We start from the raw sequence: 15,407 nt of genomic DNA on the forward strand, positions 1-15,407 counted from the left end.
TGGCACAATTTTTACAAATTGCTGACACAGTACGTGATAAGGAAGTAGATCAGGATATCTACAGATTATTACTGTTTTTATTTGCTGTAAAGGACCAAGCTAAGAGGTGGTTAAATAACCAACCTAAGGACCATAAAAACATGGAAACATCTATCAGAAAAATTCCTAAATCACTATTTTCCTCCAAAACGGATGTCACAGCTAAGACTGAGCATCTAAGGCTTCAAACAAGGAGATAATGAATCCCTTTATGATGCTTGGGAGAGATACAGAGAGATGCTAAGAAAATGCCCCTCTGAAATGTTCTCAGAGTCGGTACAGTTAGACATCTTTTATTATGGGCTTACAGAGAAAGATCAACACTACAAGAAAAATACCCATTCAGCCACACTTTTTTTAGGCTACATTAGAATAGGCTACGCTTTTCTCTGTGTTGCCTTTTTATAAGAGAAAAGGATACACAAATGCAGCATCATTTAAAAAGCGTAGCCTTAGGTATTAAAGATATCACTTAAAAAGCGTAGCCGTAGGTTGATATCTATAGGTTCACTTTTCATATCAAAGGAGACGCTTTTAAAGGATAGCCTATTTGTTAAGTTTTGGGTGCGTTTCAAAAGTGATGCCTAATGTCTCTAGAGCCAAAAACTTTAACACTTAGTATTTTTTCCTTGTTTTTCCTGAAAGACCTTAACACTTAGTAAAACTAAGCAAATTAAACTTCTGAGTCTCAGTCACCTTCATCCTCGAGCAACAAACCCTCCATAGCACCCTCTCACTCTCGGTCTCGATAGCTAACCATCGTCGCCCCCCACTCACGCTCGCCATTGACCCTCTCACTCTCGGTCTCGCCATTCACCCTCTCACTCTCGCCATTGACCGCCTCACTACAAGCGGAAACCCTCTCACTGTCGCCGTTGAGAGTCATCGCCTCCCACTCACGACTCACCTGCACTACTCTCCATATTGACCGTCGTCATCTCCTCTTCGCCATCGCTTGCACTGATCATCGCTGTGCGGCCCTCACCATCGTCGGTGTGCGACCGTCACCATCGTCGCTGCGCCGCTCTCACCATCATCATCTCCGTGCTTCTCATCATCGTCTTCGCTGTGCTCACATCATTGAATAGGTATGTATTGATTTCTATTTGCTTCCGAAATTGATCAGTGGCTTAGGGTTCCTATTTTAGGGGTTTTAATTTGGGGCTTTTAATCTCTGAAATATGGGTCTGTGAACTGTAATTTGATAACATGCATGCTGTTATTGATGAAGATGTGTGGTATTTTAGGGTTTGTGAACTGTGATTCAATATACAGCTTGTCTATTTTCTCTGTATTTTTGTTTCTGAGACTGAATCCAAATGCAGCGTTAATAAGCTTTTGTTTCTGTGATTTCTCAATGAATAAGTTGGCTTTCGTTTCTCTGTTTTCAGCTTCCTGTTTCTAACAGAGTTCTTACAGTTTGAACGGTTTCTTGGTTAGCCAGAAACAGAAATGGTGTGAAGAATGTAAAGAATGAAAAGAAGACAAGGAGTAGAGAAGAAGTAGAAGAGGAAGAAGAAAGGTAAGCTGAATTGTAAATTGAATTGAAAACTCACATATACATGCTTAGAAGAATTTCTTAATTCGTCAATTTCGTTGTCCTGCAAGGATCTGTTTTTGGATAAGGTATAATTTGCAGCTTTTTTCCTCAGAGTTCATGCTTTTATTAGTTATATGTCTAACAGGACTGATAAATAGTCTTTTGCAATCTCCTGGGTAATTCTGCTGCACAACATACCTTGTAGAAAACCTTCTAACTACTGAATTTATTGACTTTGTCTGCACATAACCATTAAAAGAGCTCAAAATACTTAGCTAATGTGGTCTAATCTGGAGAGAAAATAACTCAAGTTGTAGAGTACTTCAACTGTATCTATATTATCCAAAATTTGTGACAAAATTTTCTCCGCAAAGAAGGCTTGGTTTTGGAAAGAAATTAACCCCACTCAAACCCTCAACTTTTCACAAATTAACAGGCCATGAATATTGTTGCCAATAACTTTATAGTTAGAGAAAAAATGTCATTTATGCTTAGTCCTACTATAGTGTTATCACTATATTACATATTAGATGCGTAAATCCCTTTTCCTAAATATAATCAATTTGTCACCCACCGATCATTTTCAATATTTTTCCAAGACGATGCTAAAAAGAACCAGCAATATATTTTATAAGCTAAGCATTAATTTCTACTAAAGCTAGTTATAAACTAGCTCAATTGCCAACCTATATTCTCAGTTTTATAATGGGCAGCTTAATAAGTATTTCCCCAGAATAAGAATAAGACAAATAAAGCCAAGAGACTAATTTAAAGTAATGGACATAAGAGTTTTCTTACACTTTTAAATCCTTTATGCTTCCAAGAAATAGCCTAATATGACATCATTATTTCATGAAAGAAGACAAACCTTGTGTGTATTTGATAAGCTGCCAAAATGTTGCTTAAACATATCACTGTCTTCTTCACAATTTAAACTGCCAATGTTAGCTTCAAGAATCGGTTTTGACTCACTTACAGATTCATCTAAATTGAGCTACTCTGCTTTTATATCAGAAATTTCTTCAGAAGACAAAGAAGAAATACAACTATTATTGAAGTCAACTTGCTCTTCTGAAACAACACCCAACTCTTCTGAAACAGAAATGGTGTGAAGAATATAAAGAATGAAAAGAAGACAAGGAGTAGGGAAGAAGTAGAAGAGGAAGAAGAAAGGTGAGCTGAATTGTAAATTGAATTGAAAGAAAGAAATCTGATTAACATGAAAACCAATCATATACAATCCTGGTAAGGTGAACAAAGAATGAAAGGGTTATGGATGGGTAAAACTATATAAGAAAATTGAGTTTTCTAAGAATAAATATTTATAATTTACTTTTTTAATTTATCAATTTCTCCACTTTAATTAACAATCAAATCCTTGTATACACACCTGTATACACACTTCTGATATGTCAAGCTAAACTATATAATTATTTTAAACATGTTTTGAGACTTCACTCAATAATTAATTTTAAGTATTGGTTGTTGAATAGCTTAGTTGTTATTAGATTAAGAAGCAGTTACGTTCACACGGTCATAGCCTCCATTTTTCTTTGTTTGACTTCATGACTTTTATGTTAGTCCAAGTCTTACACACGGTCCATTTCTTTCAGATTAATATAAAATAATATGAAATATGAACATGAAACGTTTTTTCTTTTCATGATGTCACCGTTTTTTATAAGATTATATTCATTCATGCAATCATCTATCTATATTATTTAATTAATTAATGAATTTGTGTGGTTTCTTTTTAGGAAAGGGAGATTTAATAACATGTTCTAAGCAAAAGAATTCAGAGTTATTTCACACGGTTCTTAGAGGCTTAGGACAATTTGGAGTTATAACAAGAGCAAGAATTTCTCTTCACCCAGCACCCACAAAGGTACGTTTTCATTTTAAAAAATATAAAAAAATAATTTATTTTTAATTTTATCTTTTTTAAATTAAGATTTAAAGCTTAAATTTTAAAATTTAAAATTTAAAGTTAAAAATAATTTCAAGAAAATAATTTATAATTAATTGACAGAAAAAATTTAACTTTCTAATTGACAGAAATCTGATTATTTGACATCTCCATTGTAGAAATCTAGGTAGTCATCTATAAAAATGGGGACATTGTAGTTACTTATACCCTTTTTGAGTAAAACTACAATTTTTCCATCAGTTGCTGATTCTTATGGTAATATTCTTCTGAGACTGAAGTTGATTTCTTGAATAGGTGAATGATTTAATGTGTTATGTGTGTAATATTGAAACACTTTTTGTTTTGAAAGTTTTTGTACTTGATTAAATGTTTCTCTTTGATATTTTTTTCTTTTAAACTGTTAGTGCGGTAATTGGCTTTCTGCTAGAATCTGTGGTTTAAAATTGTTTGTGTTTGATTTTTTTTATTTGTTATGTATTTATTTTTTTCTGAACTCTGTTTGTTCTGTGAGTTATTGGCATGAGGGTTTGTGCTAGGTTTAAAAAAATTGTTATGACATGAACTTTCTTGTGATAGTTCAATATAAACCTCATGTGGAGCATTGTTGTAAAGATGAAACAAGAGAACTTTTAACAAAGGAGCTAGATAGGTCGATTAATAAGTTATTGATTACACTTATTGATGACATCTAAAACAAATTAAATAGACATACTCTAAATCCAATGCAGGGTCTTGGCCACATCGCAGGCGAACACTGGAGAATTCTGTGCCCCAACTCCACTGGAGCTGAAGAACAGAGCCACGAAAGAGAGCAAAACAGAGACATTGGGTGCTCTATTTTCCGAAAGAGCCATTCCCATTATGGAATAGCCAAACAAGGGTACACTAGTTATGAATATCATGAGCTATGTATATATATAATATTGATATAACATGCTTAAACTAGTCCGTGAAACTCAGCAACCTCTTTTTCTTTTTTTACTTGAGACACTCATTTTGTTTGGATGCTCAACTTGCACCACAGATATAATCCATGATATTGGTTACATTAAGAGAACTATTATGCATTATTAATTTATCATTGGTTAAAAAGACCTTTCTCCCTAACTGTTTGTGAATAAAAACAACATGTAGAAGGTTATTTATCTAAATGGTTTCTTCTGATATTCTCGTAAATTGGAATGGAGGGCACAATTGTGCAAAGGTAGTAATTGCTTCAGAAAGTAAATCACGTGAGGCAGGTATGGCCGCAAGCTTCTATGTGTGTTTGTGGAAGGGACAAGGGACTAGAAAAAGTAAAAGGCCTATTGGTATTTAGTGAAATGCAAGAAAAAAATAAAAAACAGGTCAAGTTAGTGGTAGAAATTTTGGATAGGAAAAGGGTTCTCTTTTTCTTCTGTTTGAGTGGCACTGAGATGTGAAAAACTAAAAACATTGTTGTGATCTTTGTGTTTATTAGTTTGGGAGATCCCAAATCCCAACTTGATCCTGTGAAGATCTTAGTCTGGATCAAAATAAATGATTTTTCGGAATGGACTCATTCTTTGCAATGTCCTCAATAAAGTCCACCCTCGTGCTGTTTATAAAATAGTTTTACACAATAATATTTTGTATTTTACTTAATTTGATTGCCGTTATCTGTTGAATGATTTAATTGCTACTGCTACTGCTGGGTCCCAAATCTGTTTGATTACATCAATTTAATTCTTGCTTGCTAAATGATGATTGTGCTAAATTCGTGGTTAAATGGTTGGATATGGAAATTACAATTTTTTTTGTCTGTAATTTTTACAGTTATTCGTGGTTAAGGTTGAAGGCGAAAGTTTTTGGTTAAGGTCTTTCAAGAAGATTTTGTCAAAACGTTGATCGTGTCATGGCAAGGTACAATGCATACTTTAATTCTTTTGATTTGTTAGTTTTGAAGTTGCAATTTAACTTATTATATTTGTACTATAAATTCTATGTTTCTCTTTATTTGTTTTACCTCAATGGGTTTCTAGAGAATTACTTCTAAGACTAGGAACTATTTCCCTTTGTAGCGAATAACACCCTGCCTCCTCTATTCTTCTAATCTTCACTTTGCAACCCCTTATAAATTTTTTGCCTAAAAAATTTAATAATTATCGATTAGGTTTTGTGATATGCCAAAGGATTGGATGGATCTACCGAGGTATAGCGAAGAGTATATCAATGGTGTTATTAGTTTTTTAGACTTTGCATACTCTGAGGGAGAACCGGACGGACGAAAAATTCAATGTCCTTGTAAGAGGTGTTGTAACATTAATTGGTATAGAAGAGATGTGGTATTTGACCATTTAGTAGCCGACGGATTTGTTAAGGGATATAGAACATTGATTAATCATGGCGAATGGGCAATCCCGATGGCAGTTGACGATGACACGGATGATGAAGAAGGTGCACGCGATGACATCGAAGGACTGCTTAATGATGCATTTGGAGATGTATCTCATGCTGAGGGTGTTACTGTAGGTCAAAATGAAGAGGCTAAAAAGTTTTACAATTTAATAGATGGGGCAAGTCAAGAGTTATACCCGGGTTGCAAGAAATTTTCTACATTATCTTTTACCATCCGTCTGTACTTGTTAAAGTGTTTGCACGGTTGGAGCAATGCCTCCTTCACTTCACTTCTTGAGCTATTGAAAGAGGCAATGACTGACATTAACATACCTTCATCTTTCCATAAGACAAAGTCTATGATAAGAGATTTAGGTCTGGATTATAAAAAAATTGATGCTTGTCCTAATGATTGCCTCCTGTATAGAAAAGAACTAAAGGATGAAAAACACTGTCGTGTGTGTGGAACTTCTCGATATACTGAAAATTCCAGTGATAATAGCGAGAACCAACCTGACAAGAAAGGTCGTCTTATTCCTGCAAAAACTCTGAGATACTTTCCTATAATTCCAAGACTTCAGAGATTATTTATGTGCTAAAAAACGGCAGCTAGTCTGAGGTGGCATGATGAGGAGCGCATAAAAGATGGGACGTTAAAGCATCCTGCTGATGGCTTGGCATGGAAGAACCTTGATGAAATGGATGAAGAATTTGCTAAAGAATCTCGCAATATTAGACTAGGCTTGTCAAGTGATGGGTTCAACCCATTTCGTAGCATGAACATTTCATGGAGCACGTGGCCCGTGATGCTGATGGTATACAACTTGCCTCCGTGGATGTGCATGAAACCCAAATATTGTATGCTATCTTTGCTTATTCCTGGGCCACAATCACCTGGTAAAGACATTGATGTGTATCTACAACCATTGATAGAAGACTTGAAGTTGTTGTGGGAAAAAGGGGTCGAAACCTATGATGCGTCAAAGAATGAGACCTTTCACATGCGGGCAGCTCTTTTGTGGACAATCAACGATTTTCCTGCTTATGCTATGTTGTCTGGGTGGAGTACAAAGGGAAAGTTGGCTTGCCCTTGTTGCAACAAAAATACTAGTAGCTTACAACTAAAACACAGTCGGAAGACAGTTTATATGGACCATCATGTCTTTTTACCCATGGATCATCCATGGAGAACCAATACAAGGTCTTTTAATGGGAAGCAGGAATTAAGACCCCCTCCACCTGTTATAGAAGGACCCAAAATTTTTGAGATGCTACAAAATGCTGAGAATGTCTTTGGAAAGAAGCAAAGTACATCAAGTAGTTTCCCATGGAATTGGAAAAAAAGATCAATTTTCTTTGAATTGCCTTACTGGCATAAGAACCCACTGCGTCACAACTTAGATGTCATGCACATAGAGAAGAATATACTTGACAGTGTAATTGGAACTCTCTTGGATATCCCAGGCAAGACAAAGGATCATTTGAATGCTAGATATGACTTAAAAGAAATGGGTATCTGGAAAAATCTTCAACCAAAGGAGGTGAATAATGGCAAGAGAACAAAGTTGGCAAAGGCATGCTTTTCTATGACTGCTGCAGAGAAGTCAGTTTTTTGTGGTGTTTTGAAGACAACAAAGCTACCTGATGGCAGTGCTTCGAATATATCACGCTGTGTACATCTAGGAGAAAGAAAAGTTTCTGGATATAAGACCCACGATGCTCACTTTATGCTTCACTATTTACTACCAATACCGATTAAAAGCATCCTTCCTGATCATGTAGCCATTCCGTTGATTCGACTAAGTTCCTTTTTTCGTCGCTTGTGCAAAAAGTTCATCACACTGGAAGAGATAGGTTTACTTGAGTTAGAGATTGTGGAAACATTATGCCAGCTTGAGAGGATCTTTCCCCCTAGTTTTTTCGACATAATGGTTCATCTTCCCATTCATTTAGCAAATGAGGTGAGATTGGGAGGTCCGGTGCAGTTTCGTTGGATGTATCCTCCGGAAAGGTACATGTGTACATTAAAGTCATATGTTCGCAACAGAAGTCGGCCCGAAGGTTCTATTACAGAGGCATATCTGGCTGAGGAGTGCTTAACTTTCTGCTCAAGATACTTGCATGGAGGTGTGCAAACAAGACTTAATAAGCGGCCTCGGAATGATGATGATCCTAACGAAGACGAAGTTGTGCCATCAAAGTTGTTTTCTAACAAAGGTCGTTCGTTAGGCGTGGGAAATGGAGAACCAATTAATTTAGATGACAGATCTTCTGCTCAAGCCCATGTGTATGTATTACACAATTGTGAAGAAGTGGCAGATTATGTTAGGTAACTTAATTAAAATTTTTTTAATTCCGATCAAGTTCACCCATATTTTTTAGATCAAACCTAACTATTACTAATTATAGAGAGCATGAGGAAGAGGTTAACAATCAGTGGGGAACGAAATGGAGAAAAGCAAAAGTTCACAACAAAACATTCGCGCAGTGGTTTGAAACTCATGCGAGGGATGCAAATGTGCCTTTCTGGCTAAAAGAATTATCTCGAGGTCCAAGCTCTGTTGCAAGAAGATTTTCTGGATATGTAATTAATGGATACAGGTTTCACACGGTGGAACGTGAGGCAAGGAGAAAAACACAAAACAGTGGTGTCACATTAACTGCTTTAACTTCAAGCTTTGCAAGTGCTAAAGATCAAAGTCCAATCCAAGACAATGTAGCTTATTATGGTAGGTTGTTTGAGATAGTAGAGTTAGACTATTATGGGCGTTTTAAGGTTGTCTTATTTCGGTGTGAGTGGTACGATGCTGGGAGAGATAAGTATGGTCTTACATTTGTTCACTTCCATAAGAAATGCTTCCAGGAAGAACCTTTTATACTAGCATCTCAAGCGCATCAGTGTTTTTATGTGCAAGATCCATATGAACATAACAAACATTATGTTATGGAAACTGTCCCAAGAGACTTATTTAAAACAAGCGACGAATCTGAGTCTGAGGCCCGTCAAACACACTATAGTGAACAACACGAGCGTATAACGAGCCCTGCCATACCAGCTGATAATGGTGAACTTATTCTGGAGAGGACTGATTTACGACCCACGGTTATTGAAACGGTTCCCCAAGTGACTTCTGCCCAAGAATATGAGGCAGATTTCATTGGAGATTCTGATTCTGATTGGTCATCCTAAGAAATTTATTGCTTAATATGTACATATGTATACTTAAGTTTTCTTCTTCACATTTTTATTTGTAAGTAATACTTATTTTTTTTGTTAATTTTTCAGTCTCTTACACTTTTCTCATATTGATTTTGATGGGTATATTGACTCTACTTAACTAATTTATTTGTCTAGGAATAAGGAATTTATTGATCTTAAAGCTACATCAAGTAAGAATTTGCTTAGACAATTCGAGGCTAAGAGACAAAGGATTGTGTCTGAACGCAAGAAATATGAAATGGAAGCTGCAGTTGCTAATGACAAGGAAAAAGCTGAGCGACGGGTGGATGAACCTGAAAGTCAATTGGAGATGCGTGCAACCAAAGGACAGAAGAAATCCACGTCAAAGAAGTTGGATTTTAGTCATCTGCAAAGAACATTCGACTCTATTAGTCATAGGACTAACTCCACGCCTACAACCTTGGAAGTACAACCAAACATTCCACCGCAACAGCCAGAAAATAAAAAGAGAAAGGAGCTATTGACTATGCCTACTGCTGAGAAAGTCAAAAATGGAGTGCAGGGTGGAAAATCAACACAAGGCTTGAAGAAGTCTAAGCCTACAAACATGGAGGCAGATGAACTTACAAGGAAGCTCGAAGCAATTCGTAAAATGAATAAGGGCGTGTCAACAAGTCTAAGCCAAGAGCGGAGTTGTCCAAGTTCTACTCAACTCACAATCAACAAAGGGCAGCAGCAGAATGTTCAACTCACAGATGAAGAGACTCAAACAGGGCAAGATGACACAACTTTGCCTTCTCCTGAAACTACCCCACAAAATGAAAGTGCAATGTTGGAGCAAGAAATATCAACAAAGGGTAAGAGGATGCCAGGAGTAAAGGCTACAACAATTGACGAATTCTTAAAGGAAAATGGGATAGATGTGGAAATTGAAGGACCAAGCACTGAACTAAGTGAGGACGGGGAAGAAAGCATGGCACTTGATAAAGACTATTATCAACATGTGATGGAGGACATTGATGATGAAGAAGGTACTGTTTTGCTCTGTTTTTATTGATGATAACTATTTATTTTTTTAAAAAAATTTATAGAAAAACTGGACTGATAGATCTAGTTGTTTGAAGCTGCGACTACTTGCAATGTGTGAACACTTTATAATTGATCCCTACTACCATTAGTTTACTTAGATTCTGATATGACACATGTTTGAAGCAAAAAGCACTTATCTTAATTACTTTTCAGGTGAATTATTATTATGTGAAATTTCTAAATCTGGAAGCTTTAATTAGCAACATGAATATCTCTATCTGCCAATGCATGTGGAGTATGTAATTTCATAATTGGCCAGTGGCCCCAATGCAAGTTATACCTTTTTACAAATAGATACATTACGTGTAAGTTATGTAATTACTATAATCATATATATCATGCTTGAAAGTGACTTGCCCATCATGCTTGAAAGTATTTTATACTTATTTCTTCTATTATGACACAGAATAATAATCTATTATCCTACAGCTCCGTAATAACAATAATAATCATCTTTTTATGCGTATTTTAAAATTCAGTGAAGTCCATGATGTGGAATAAACTTAAATGTTGTGTGCTAAATTCGATTTCTATAATAGCTAAAACTTGTCCACTTCATGGTATCAACTACAAAGGTCAGATTTATAATTTTTATAATTTTTATATTTCTGTACTTGTTTGCTTTATATTCTTGTTGAGCTCGAGTTAATTAAGCATAATCTGATGTTGACCAATGAATGAAACTAGGAGAGCCAAAGAAGAAGAAAACCCGTGGAAAAACAACTTGCAAGGAGATTTATGCAAGGACTATGGAACAGCGAGAAGAAATCACTTTTGATCTTGGACAGCCCGTAGGACCAACCGACCAAAGTGTTTCTAATTTAACTAGTTTTGTTGGCACTATTGGTAGAAATAAAAGATTCGTTAGTCTTGTGTACACTAGTTGGCATGCTGTTCCTCCTAAAGCTAAGAAGTTCATGTGGGACTATGTTAACGTAAGACACTTGATAATTATTGATTTCAGTTTTTTTATTCAGCACAAGAGCATATAACAATTACCTATAATCATGCAGACCAAGTTTCTCCTCCTAGACAGTGGAGAAAAGTGGGTAATACAAGCGATTCGAGATGCTTGGAAGCGGTTCAAAGGAAAGATTAAGCAAAAGCACTTCGTTCGCTATGATAATATTGAAGATATGGTGAAGAATCGACCCCCACAAGTACCAGAAAGTGGTTTCATAAAATTGATCTATTATTGGAGTCATCCTCTAATCCAGGTAAAAGACTATATATGTCGACTTTTCATGTGAAACTATTTGACTATTGAAAGAGCAATTTGGCAAATGAAGGATCTGAGTAGCTAGCTTTTTAGTTCTTACACATAATCTCTTATTGCAGAATAGCTTTTCCCCTTGAATTTACTTTTGTAATTTTTCTGCATCTAATGTCTTCTGATTTGGAAGTGGGGTTCTATTCTGTTTCATACTTCATTATGCTGCACGTTTTAGTAACTGTATGCTAACTTTTTATTCACTTCCAGTCAATAAGTCAAAGGAACAAACAACACAAAAAAAATGTGAAGTTTCCACATCGCATGGGGCCTATCAATTTCGGAAGAGTACGAGTGGCTATGGTAAATAGTATATTTATATTTATTAGAATTTATATTTGCATAAATTGAAGGAAGATATTGAAGTATGATCTTATTTTGCAGCGAGCAACAAAGGAAACAAAGGAGGAACCAAAAAGGTTTGAGATGTTCATTGCTACCCGAACAAGTTGGAAGAGGAAAGAAGTGGATGAGGAAACACAAATGGCTGTTGTAAAAGTTCATTAAATCATTCATAATTACATTTCAAATTTAAGATACCGTAACTAACTCAATTTTAAATGTTTCTTCTATGCAGGAAGACTTCCAACACCGCCAAGCTGCTGGTGAAACAGAAGAGGAAGCATTTGAGGCCTTATTTGGGAAAGAACAACCAGGTCGGATAAGGTTGTATGGAAGATCCGTGACAAAGACTGATTTAAAAAAATATGTTGAAATTAATGAAATCAAGAATCAGCACAAAGAGGAAGTATCCAGTCTGAAGGATAAACTTGGACACATGGAGGCCCAACAGCAAAAACAAGAGGCCAAACAGCAAAAACAAGACGAAGAGATTCATGGTTTGCGAAATATGATCAAGTTATTACTGCAGCGATCGGAACCTGGAATGAGGCCAGAAGAACTAGAAGCTTTATTACAAGACGCCCAACAATCTCCTATTGATGCGAATAGCGGCCATGGATCAACACATTTTCCGAACTTAGATGTGGTATGTCCTTATCTATTCCTTATTCCATAGTTTTTACTTGCATTTACATTAATTGCTATGGCTAAAAATGTTTGTTGGCTTTATTAACACTAAAGTTGTATTGCTACGGCTGAAATTTGTTTGTGTAATTCTGGTGGTTGTATCTTTGATTTTGTGCACTTGGTACATATGAATTTGTCCCTATATCTAATTTAAGTGTGAAAGTTTGGTTAATTAGTGCATGAAAAATGCTATAGGGACATATCAGGATTGTGTTAAAGGAAATGGAAGGAAGAAACACCAGTAGATTTTCATAGTTTGAATGAAACAAGATAATACATAATTCCTTGAATTCACCTCTTCTGCCGTGACCATGTTATTTTTTTAGTATATATGCTTTCTTGGCTTACTATGACTACGTGTTCCATTTAATTTTTATAATTACGAATGTCATTATGAATATTTTTTTAACTACTTATCTATATAATTATGCAGGATAACAATGAAGATTAAGCAATGAAGAGTAAGCTGACTATTATTGTGGTTTATTGGCTAAGATAGAGTGCTATTTAGGATCTTTACATGTATGGTTGACTAATGATTTTTATTAGAAGATACCTTTATTGGCCAAGTGATATTATGGTTTTGATATGGCTATGCTTACTTTAATTTGAGTTGTATGAATTTTTACAGTTAATTTCATTCTAGTACTTTTGGATCAATGTTATAAATATATTTTGGTTTGAGACAATTTTTATTATATAAAGAAATTATTTAGTATAATTATATTTTTATTTTTATTTTGTAATATTCAATTCATTTACACATGTAATCATATTAACTATTATGTTGTATTAATAATTATTAGATAATTATATATATATATATATATATATATATATATATATATATATATATATATATATATATATATATACAGAAGAAAAAAAAAGACCAAAGGCTACACTTATATGTACAGTAGCTATAGTATAGAAAAAAAAATGAGACCTAAGGCTACACTTATATACAGTAGCTATAGTATACAGAAAAAAAAACGAGACCTAAGGCTACGCTTATATACAGTAGCTATAGTATACCAAAAAAAAAAGAGGGACCTAAGGCTACGCTTATAAAAAGTAGCTATGGTATACAATGGGGCTACGCTTTACAAGTGATGCAGTAGCATTGAAAAGCGTAGCCTATTCTGGAAGAATGAAAGCTGAAAAGCGTAGCCTTTGGTCCTGAACAGCATCACTTGAAAAGCGTAGCCTATTCCCAAACGCCAAAAGCGTAGCCCTTGGTGTAGAAAAGCGTAGCCTTTGAGAATAGGCAACGGCCGAATAGGAATCACTCCAAAAAGCGTAGCCGTAGCCCAAAAGGCGTAGCCGTAGCCTAAGGCATCATTTTTTTTCACTTTTGGCTACACTTTTCAAGTGTACCTGAATGGGTGTTTTTCTTGTAGTGCAAATTTCTCTAGACCACTCAGCTGGTGGATCTATACACATGAGAAAGACAATTGAAGAAGCTCAAGAGCTCATTGATACAGTTGCCAGAAATCAACATCTGTACCTACGCAGTGAACCTTCCATCAACGAAGAGGCTAAAACAGTAACTGCTCAACTCAGTCTTACAGAACAAGTTACTAAATTCAATCAGCAACTAGATTTTCTAACAAAACAGCTAGCCAAATTCAAGGAGATACTACAAGAAACAAGAATGGCTAATATGAATATGGAAGTATAGTTGAAGCAAATAGAACAGCAATTATCAAAACAAATAACAGAAGAGTGCCAAGCAGTTCAATTAAGAAGTGGGAAAATATTAAATACCTCACTTCAAGATAACAGGAAGCCAAGAAATGAGCAAACTAACCAAAATACCTCTGAGGATAGTAAGAGCCCAGAGAGGAATAATTCTGGTGCTCAAACGCTAGAGAATGGGTGGAAAGCTGGCGTTGAACGCCCAAACCATGCTCAGTCCTGGCGTTCAACTCTAGAAACAAGCAAGGAATTGACGTTGAACGCCCAAAGGAAGCACAATTCTGGTGTTCAGACGCAGAAACAGATAAGGAGTTGGCGTCTAACGCCACTCCAGCTTCCACTCCTGGCATTCAAATGCCAGTGGGAGATCAAACACATACAAGTGCTGATAACAACCCTTCTAAAAAGGCTTCTCAACCCACGGCTGTAGGCAATAAACCTGCAACAACTAAGGTTGATGAATACAAAGCCAAAATGCCTTATCTTCAAAAACTCTGTCAAGCGGAACATGATAAGCAATTTGCTCGCTTTGCAGACTATCTAAGGACTCTTGAAATAAAGATTCCGTTTGCAGAAGCACTTGAGCAAATACCCTCTTATGCTAAGTTCATGAAAGAGATCTTAAGTCATAAGAAGGATTGGAGGGAAACTGAAAAAGTTTACCTCACTGAAGAATGCAGTGCAGTCATTCTGAAAAGCTTACCTAAGAAGCTTAAAGATCCTGAAAGCTTTATGATACCATGCACATTAGAAGGTACTTGTACCAAGCAAGCTCTATGTGATCTTGGGGCAAGTATCAACCTAATACCTGCATCTACTATCAAAAAGCTTGGATTGACTAATGAAGTCAAACCAACCCGGATATGTCTCCAACTTGCTGATGGTTCCATTAAACACCCATCAGGCGTGATTGAAGACATGATTGTCAAGGTTGGGCCATTTGCCTTTCCCACTAACTTTGTGGTGCTGGAAATGGAGGAGCACAAGAGTGTAACTCTCATTCTAGGAAGACCTTTCCTAGCTACTGGATGAACCCTCATTGACGTCCAAAAAGGGGAAGTAACCCTGAGAGTCAATGAGGACGACTTTAAGTTAAATGTTGTCAAAGCTATGCAGCATCCAGACACCCAAAATGACTGCATGAGCATTGATATTATTGACTCTCTGGTAAAAGAGGTCAATATGACTGAGAGTCTCGAATCAGAGCTAGAAAATATCTTTAAAGATACTCAGCCTGATCTAGAGGAACCAGAGAGAATAATAGAACCTCTGAAAATCC

At 35.9% G+C, this 15,407-nt stretch overlaps 2 long non-coding RNA genes across 2 annotated transcripts; both read left to right on the forward strand.

Moving 5' to 3' along the window:
- The first annotated feature begins 971 nt into the window (after positions 1 to 971).
- Positions 972 to 2,752, forward strand: LOC112710893 (uncharacterized). The gene is made up of 3 exons (XR_011865128.1): positions 972 to 1,127; positions 1,459 to 1,561; positions 2,594 to 2,752. It is a non-coding gene; the product is annotated as an uncharacterized lncRNA (long non-coding RNA).
- Positions 2,753 to 3,316: 564 nt separating this feature from the next.
- LOC140174969 (uncharacterized) lies at positions 3,317 to 13,151 on the forward strand. Its single transcript, XR_011865129.1, has 2 exons — positions 3,317 to 3,464; positions 12,864 to 13,151. It is a non-coding gene; the product is annotated as an uncharacterized lncRNA (long non-coding RNA).
- The last annotated feature ends 2,256 nt before the right edge of the window (positions 13,152 to 15,407 follow it).

This window comes from Arachis hypogaea, chromosome 9, assembly GCF_003086295.3.
Source record: "Arachis hypogaea cultivar Tifrunner chromosome 9, arahy.Tifrunner.gnm2.J5K5, whole genome shotgun sequence".
Taxonomy (NCBI): domain Eukaryota; kingdom Viridiplantae; phylum Streptophyta; class Magnoliopsida; order Fabales; family Fabaceae; genus Arachis; species Arachis hypogaea.